Below are 8,086 nucleotides of genomic sequence, written 5' to 3' on the forward strand. Positions count from 1 at the left end.
TTAAGGCCAGCATAGATCTGCCATGATGATATTGTATTGGTGGGGCAGGCTTGAAGGGTCTGGTGGCATACTTGTGCTTTTATTTATTGTGTTGAGGGTGTATTTGTTGTGCAAAAATGTGAGGGTGAGCATGTTTGTGTGTGTGGGGATGAGTTTTGTGAGGCTGAGTGCGTGTGAGTGTGAGAGAGAGGGCTGAGTGAGCGAGAGGGATGTGAACGTATGTGTGAATGTGAGACAGGCAAGTGTGTGAATGTATATAAGAACATAAGAAATAGGAGCAGGAGTAGGCCATTACTCCAGCTGCGGCCTAACCAATGTTCTATACAGCTGCAGCAAGTGTGTGAGAGAGAGAGAGAGAAGGGAGTATGAGAAAGACAGATCTGTGTGTTCAACATTTGAATCTGCTTTTCAGCATCATTCCTTCCAATAAAAATTACAAAGGGTGAGACTTTTTCTTAAATCAGAGAACATAGAACATTACAGCGCAGAACAGGCCCTTCGGCCCACAATGTTGCGCCGACCAATTAAAAGAAAAGCAACGACCCCCTAACCTAAACCAATCCCTTTCCATCCATAAACCTATCCACGGACCTCTTAAACGCCCCCAAACTAGGCGCATCTACAACTGCAGCAGGCAGGGCATTCCATTCCCCCACCACCCTCTGGGTAAAGAACCTACCTCCGACGTCCATCCTATAACTACCACCCCTTAATTTAAAGCCATGTCCCCGCGTGCTAGCTTTCTCCATCTGAGGAAAAAGGCTATCACTGTCCACTCTACCTAAACCTCTAAGTATCTTGTATGTTTCAATAAGGTCTCCTCTTAGCCGCCTTCTTTCCAACGAAAACAACCCCAAATCCCTCAGTCTCTCCTCATAGGACCTTCCCTCCATACCAGGCAACATCCTGGTAAACCTCCTCTGCACCCTCTCCAATGCCTCCACATCCTTCCTATAATGTGGGAACCAGAACTGTACACAATACTCAAAGTGCAGCCGCACCAGAGTTTTGTACAGTTGCAACATGACATTGCGGCTCCTAAATTCAATCCCCCTACCAATAAATGCCAAGACACAGTATGCCTTCCTAACAACCTTATCGACTTGATTTCCAACTTTCAAGGACCTATGCACATATACACCTCGATCCTTCTGTTCGTCAACACTATTCAGGGTTCTACCGTTAGCCCTATACTCTACACATGTGTTATTAAAAGAACCTTTTAATTATTGCCAAATTATTATATGCATAGATATTAGTAGAAAAGACTTGTTTACATTTGATTTTTCTGTTTGCAGCAAAAAAACGTGTCAACATAACGAGAATGCTTGGGGCTCCCTGATGCTCTTGGGAGGTCACTCTGGCTTCCACGGCTCAAAGTTTGGGAATTGGAGCAGTTACACGTTGCTGTTGTTTCAGCAGACGCCTCTTGTGTTGGAATTGGGGAGTGTGCATTTTCTGTTGCCACGCGATGTTGGACTCATGCTGTTTTACTTAGTAATTTATCAGTACCGTTTCCCTATATTTCTTGTGGGTGAGGAATTTGTGTGGTTTAAGATAATTTTAAGAGATTATGTTAGTTCTTTGCATGAATAGTAAATATATATTCTAATAGTAAATATAGTTCTTCTGACAATCCAAAGTGTAACACTAATGTTAGTTATTTTCCTTTCATCCCCAGCACTCAATCACAGAAAAGGGCTAGCATTGAAAACTACCTGCTGAAGTGGTTTTATGTTATAAACTTGGCTGTGAACAAGACATTTATTTTCAGTTTTTTCAAAAATGTTGTGCACAGTGTGTGTTTGTTATGCCAGGTTCTGCAAGGCAATAATCAATATTTTAGAAAGCAAATGTAAATGAAAAATAATGCTTGAAACTATCGTGTGACACATTGTATGACACTGAAAACAACGTTACACTTTAGTGTAAACTTTTGGTACATTCTCTACAAACCTTGGGAACCCCAAGTATTTCAATACATAATATATGCTCTGCTATGGATTTTAATTCTTGTATTTGTGAAAAAATGAGGAAGGAAACAGTTTGATTTGCTCAAGGGAAACCAATGGCCTCGTGATATTCACTAAATATTAATTCAGAAACTCAACTTATGTTCTCAGAACCCAGGTTCAAATCCTGCCATGGCAGATGGTGGAATTTAAATTGAATAAAAAATACCTGGAATTAAGAATCTGCTGATGACCGTGAAACCATTGTCGATTTTTGGAAAAGCTCATCTTGTTCACTAATGTCCTTTAGGGAAGTAAGTCTTGCTGTCCTTGCCTGGTCTGGCCTACACGTGACTCCAGAGCCACAGCAATGTCGGAAATTCTCACCTGCCTAAGGGATGGGCAATAAATGCTGACCAGCCAACGATGCCCATATCCCACAAATGAATAAAAAAAGTCATGTTTTGGGATTACAGTGTCATCAAAGTCATGTTACTGGATTAACGCCATAGAGACATTTGTAGGTAGCTGTTTCAGTAACTCAAGAGGCAGAAGATCGGTCCTTACCATTAGTGCACTCAAAACTGGGAAATAATGTAGAAAGAAGTTCCAAAGACTCTCAACCCAGAGAAAAAAAATTACAACCCATCTCAAGTTTCAAATTGGTGTCCTCCTTATTTTTAAACAGGGACCCTTAGTTCCAGATTCTCCCACAAGAAACATCCTTTCCACATCCCATAAAGACCCCTCAGGATTTTGTGTGTTTCAATCAAATTGCCTCTTATTCTTAAATTCCAGCCAATAGTTTGGACAGGCTGGGCTTCTTTCTTCATGTGACAACCCACCCATTCCAGGTATCAGTCTTGTAAATCTTCTCGGAATAGCTTCCGATTCATTTACATTCTTCCTTAAATAAGGTGACCAATACTGTACACAATACTCCAGATGTGACCTCATTAGGGATCTGTATAACTGAAGCATAACCTTTTGTATTCAATTCCTTTTGCACTAAATGAAAACTTTACCTTTCCTAATTTCTATACCTACATTTTAACCTTTTGTAATTCATGCACATGGATGTCCAGATCCCTTTCCATCTTGCAGCTCTTCAAATTCTCACCATTTAGATGACATTTATTTTTTACTTTTCCTGCCAAAATGAATAATTTCACATTTTTCCACATTATCCTCCATTTCCACTCACTTAACTATTCCTATCTTTCTGCAGCCTCTTGTCCTCTTCACAACTTATTTTCCTACCCATTTGTGTCATCAGAAAATTTGGCAACCATCCAAGTCATTTATATAAATTGTAAACCTATTGAAGGTGCTAACAAGTAACGGGAGAAAGCTATGACTTTCCAATTCTTTCCAAAAGGATCGGAGGGTGGAAAAAAACTATACCACATTCATAGAATCCTACAGTGCTGAAGGAGGCCATTTGGTCCACGGAGTCTGCACCGACCATAATCCCACCTAGGCCCTATCCCCATAACCCCAAGCATTTACCCTAACTAGTCCCCTTGGCACTAAGAGGCAATTTAGCATGGATCATCCACTGAACCTGCACATCTTTGGAGTGTGGGAGGAAACTGGAGCACCCAGAGGAAACCCACACAGACACAGGGAGAATGTGCAAACTCCACACAGACAGCGAACCAAGCCCATGAATCAGACCCGGGTCCCTGGCACTGTGAGGCAACAGTGCTAATCACTGTGCCGCACTGTAATTACTGATGATGGCCTGTATTGCTCTGAATGACTATGAAGAATTCAAGCTTCAATAATTTGAGGACATGAAGTATAGATCAATCACATAAGTTTAACTTTTTGGACTTTGAGAAACATCTAAAAAGACTGCAGCAAAAGAAATTTTGTGGAAATTAGGAGCCCATTACATCAAAGCTAAAATAGCAGTTGCATTCTTGGCCTAAACATGGGCTAAAAGAGCAGTATTCCAATTTGGCTGAGAGTATATACCTTTTGAGAAAAGAGCAAAGAGAACTAACCACCTTCCATTCAACAGCATTACCATCCCCCAACATCAACTTAAGAAGTTTCCATCGACCAGAAACTTAACTGGACAAACTGAACAATTTCATGTTTTCCCACATTATATCCTACTTACCAGAACTTTGCTGACTGAGTTAAACTATCCATATCTTTTTGGAGCCTTGTATCCTCCTCACAACTTACTTTCCTACCCATTTGTGTCACCAGAAAATTTGGCAGTTATCCCTTCATCCAAATCATTTATATAATTGGTAAACGTACTGAATTAGCATATAAATACTGAGACTACAGGAGCAGGTCAAAGACCTGAATTCCACATGACTCATTTCCCAATTCCCCAGAGCCAATTACCTACAAGGCACAAGTCAGTTGTGCAATGCAATATTCTCCACTTGCCTCGATGACTGCAGCTTCAACAACATTCAAGAAGCTGAACACCAAGATTCGCTTGATTGGCAATGAAACATTCACTCCCTTTACCCTTAACACACAGGAGTAAAAAAGTGTACACTATTTGCAAGATGCACTGCAATAATTCACCTAAGATCCTTGAACACCACCTTCCAAAACCACCTTCTACAACTTAGGAAGACAAAGACAGTGCATGCTTGAGAATACGACCACCTGCAAGCTCTCCTCCAAATCATACACCACCCTGACTTCAAACACTATTGCTATTTTTTCACCAATGCTGTGTGACTATCCTTGAACTCCCATCAGCACTGTGCTGTACTTGCCACTTGTACAGCAGCAAGTTAGCTCACCACATCTTCAAGACCAATTAGCAATGGATAATACATATCGGCCTGGTCAGTGACACTCACATTCCAAAAATGACTAATAAAAACTAACTATAGAGTGGAATTACTTGAAAGCAGGCACAAAAACACAGCAAAGAGATGTTCCTTAGTCTGACACAATGGCTGGTGGAAATAGTCCAGTTTATAAAAGGATGTCATGACCGAGATGAAAGTAAGCCAGTGCCATCCAGTACCCTATACCAGTAAGAAAATAGCCAAATGAGATAAACATAGAAACACAGAAAATAGGAGCAAGAGTAGGCCATTCGACCTTTCAAACCTGTTCCATCATACATAATGGTCATGGGTGCTCAGCAACTCAAAAGCCTGGTCCCACCCTTCCCCCATATCCCTCGATCCTGTCATCCCCAAGAGCTGCATCTAACTCCTTCTTGAAAGCACATTGTGTTTCGGCCTCAACTGCTTTCTGTGATTGTGAATTCCATAGGTTCACCACACTTTGGATGAAGAAATTTCTCCTCAGGTCAGTCCTGAAAGGTTTACATATTATCCTTGACTATGTTCCCTGCCTCTGGACAATCAGGAACATCTTTCCTGCATCTACCCTGTTTAGTCCTGTTAGAATTTTAGACATTTGAGATTTCCCCTCCCACTTGTTCTTCCAAACTCCAGTGAATATAATCTTAACCAATTCAATCTGTCCTTGTATGTCAGTCCTACCATCCCAGGAATCAGTCTGGTAAACCATCGCTGCACTCCCTGTATAGCAAGAGCATCGTTCCTTAGATAAGGAGACCAAAACGGCACACAATATTCCAAGTGTGGTCTCACCAAAACCTTGATTATTGCAGCAAGACATTCCTCATCCTGTATTTGAATCCCCTCATGATAAAGGCCAACATACCATTTGGCTTCTTTACCACCTGCTGCACCTACATGTTTATCTTAAGCGACAGATGTATGAGGATACTCAGGTCTCATTGCACATTCCCCCTCAATTTACACCAGATAATAATCTGCCTTCCAGTTTTTGCTACCAAAATGAATAACCATTTATCCACATTGGACAAATACATGACAAATGCAATACAAATCACACTGTAGCATCTCTGTATCCTCCTCACAGCTTACCCTCCCCACAGCTTACCCTCCCACCCAACTATGTTATCTGCAAATTTGGAGATATTGCATTTATCCTCACCTAAAATATATACAGAGAATAGCCAGGATCCTCGCACCAATTCCTGCAGTATCCCACTAGCCACAGCCCACCACTTGAAAAAATGTCCATTCAGTCTAAAACTTGCTTTCCTGCCTGCCAACCAGTTTTCTACCCATCTCAATACACTATCCCCAATCCTACATGCTTCAATTTTACATGCTAATCTCTGGTGGGATTTTGTCAAAACTCTTTTGAAAGTCCAAGTAAACCGTATCATTTGGGTCCACCTCATCAATTCTACTGGTAACATCTTCAAAGAATTCCAGTAATTTATCAAGCATGATCTCCCTTTCATAAATCCATCCTATTTCGTAAGTCTCTCTGATTCTGCCACTGTTTTCCTTGCTAATGCACTGTGACATTTTCCCCACTACCAACGTCAGGCTGACTGGTCTATAATTTTGTTTTCTCTCTCATTTTTTAATGAATGGGGTTACATTGGCTCCCATCCTTGGAATCTTGGAAGATGAACACCAATGCATCCATTATTTCTAGGGCCACTTCCTTACATACTCTAGAATATAGATCAGTCAGTAATTATTGACCTTCAATTTCTTCAATACCATTTCCTTACTGATTTCCTTCAGTTCCTCCCTCACTAAACTCTGTTCACCAACATTTCTGCAATGTTGTTCTCCTTTCTGAAGGCAGAACTAAAGTATGTGTTTAGTTGGTCAGTCATTTCTTTGTTCCTCATTATAAATTCCCTCTTTCTGACTGTAAAGGGCCTGCATTTGTTTTTATTAATCTTCTGCTCACATAGGAAACATCCTCAATTAAAATCCAATATTGTGACTGAGGGCAGGGCGAGCGGGAGGATATCAAATTGGTCTCAACACCCAGACTCTTGGATATCTCAGCCAACTGGTTTATCTTCATGAGTGAATTCAAGTTAGAGGAGAATAGCCAATTGAGGGGTGCTTCACTGTCAAGATTAGTTTTGCTGTAACCTGGTACGTTGGACTTTTTCAAACTCAGGAAACTTTAACAGAAGTCTCAGCCAGCAGAAGCTGCATGAAATGGCAATTTCAATCTGATTTATCAGACTGAATTGTGTTAAAACTGCAAATCAATAAAATTAAAGCAAAACCCAGGAATGACAACCCGTTGGGTTGCAAGCATAACACCAGTTAATCATTGGCAACAAATCCCTCCAGAGTTCAGATTAAACAGCATTGGAACAAGTTTGCAAATTAGTAACAAAACAGTTGGATTTATAAAGCTACAGCAAGGTATTATGACCTTCCCAGCTGGAAGGTTCAGTGAGATCCTAAACAGGTTCTTTAACGTTCATTCATTTTAGCAGGAAACTTTGTTAGTCATTTCCAAAGGTGGGTGTGTGTGTGTGTTTGGGTGGGTGGGGGGGGGGGGGGGGGGGGAGAAGAGAGAAGAGAAAGAGAGGAGGCAATGCCAACCAATGGGGAGCAGCTGCAATTGTCAGTCTGGGTTTGCATACATGACATTGCAATGTTAATCCTAGCAATAAAGCTAGGATATCACAATCCCAGGCTGTGTGCACGACTATCAGGCACACACTGTGGAAGTATGATAGATATATGATCATATAGATTCATGATTGGGACAGCATGGTGGCACAGTGGTTTGCACTGCTGCCTCACAGCACCAGGAACCTAGGTTCAATTCCTGGTTTGGGTCACTGTTTGTGCGTAGTCTGCAATGTTCCCCTGTGTCTGCATGGACTTCACTGAAAGTCATGCTGATTAAGTGCATTGGCCATGCTAAATTCTCCCTCAATGTACCCGAACAGGTGGAGTGTGGCGACTCGGGGATTTTCAGTCACTTCATTGCAGTGTTAACGTAAGCCTACTTGTGACAATAATAAACTTAAAACTTACTTTCAAATGAGGTACAAATGAAGAGGGAGGGGATATTGTTATACAACTGTACTGATAAGAAACTTAATTTACTTTCACTCCTACCCCTGGTCATGGAACTAGTTCAATGAATACCAATAAGTTAAACCATTCATTCATCATTTGGCATGTCTGGGCCTTTACTGTTGCAAATTGGCCATTGTATTTGCTTACATAATTTAGTCAAACGTAATTAATCCTTTAGCTTTGAAATGCTTTGGGATGTTCGGAGGACATCACAAAGCAAAATGCAAATACCTCGGT

Source organism: Carcharhinus amblyrhynchos, chromosome 4 (assembly GCF_965287045.1).
Source record: "Carcharhinus amblyrhynchos chromosome 4, sCarAmb.v2.hapA, whole genome shotgun sequence".
Lineage (NCBI taxonomy): Eukaryota > Metazoa > Chordata > Chondrichthyes > Carcharhiniformes > Carcharhinidae > Carcharhinus > Carcharhinus amblyrhynchos.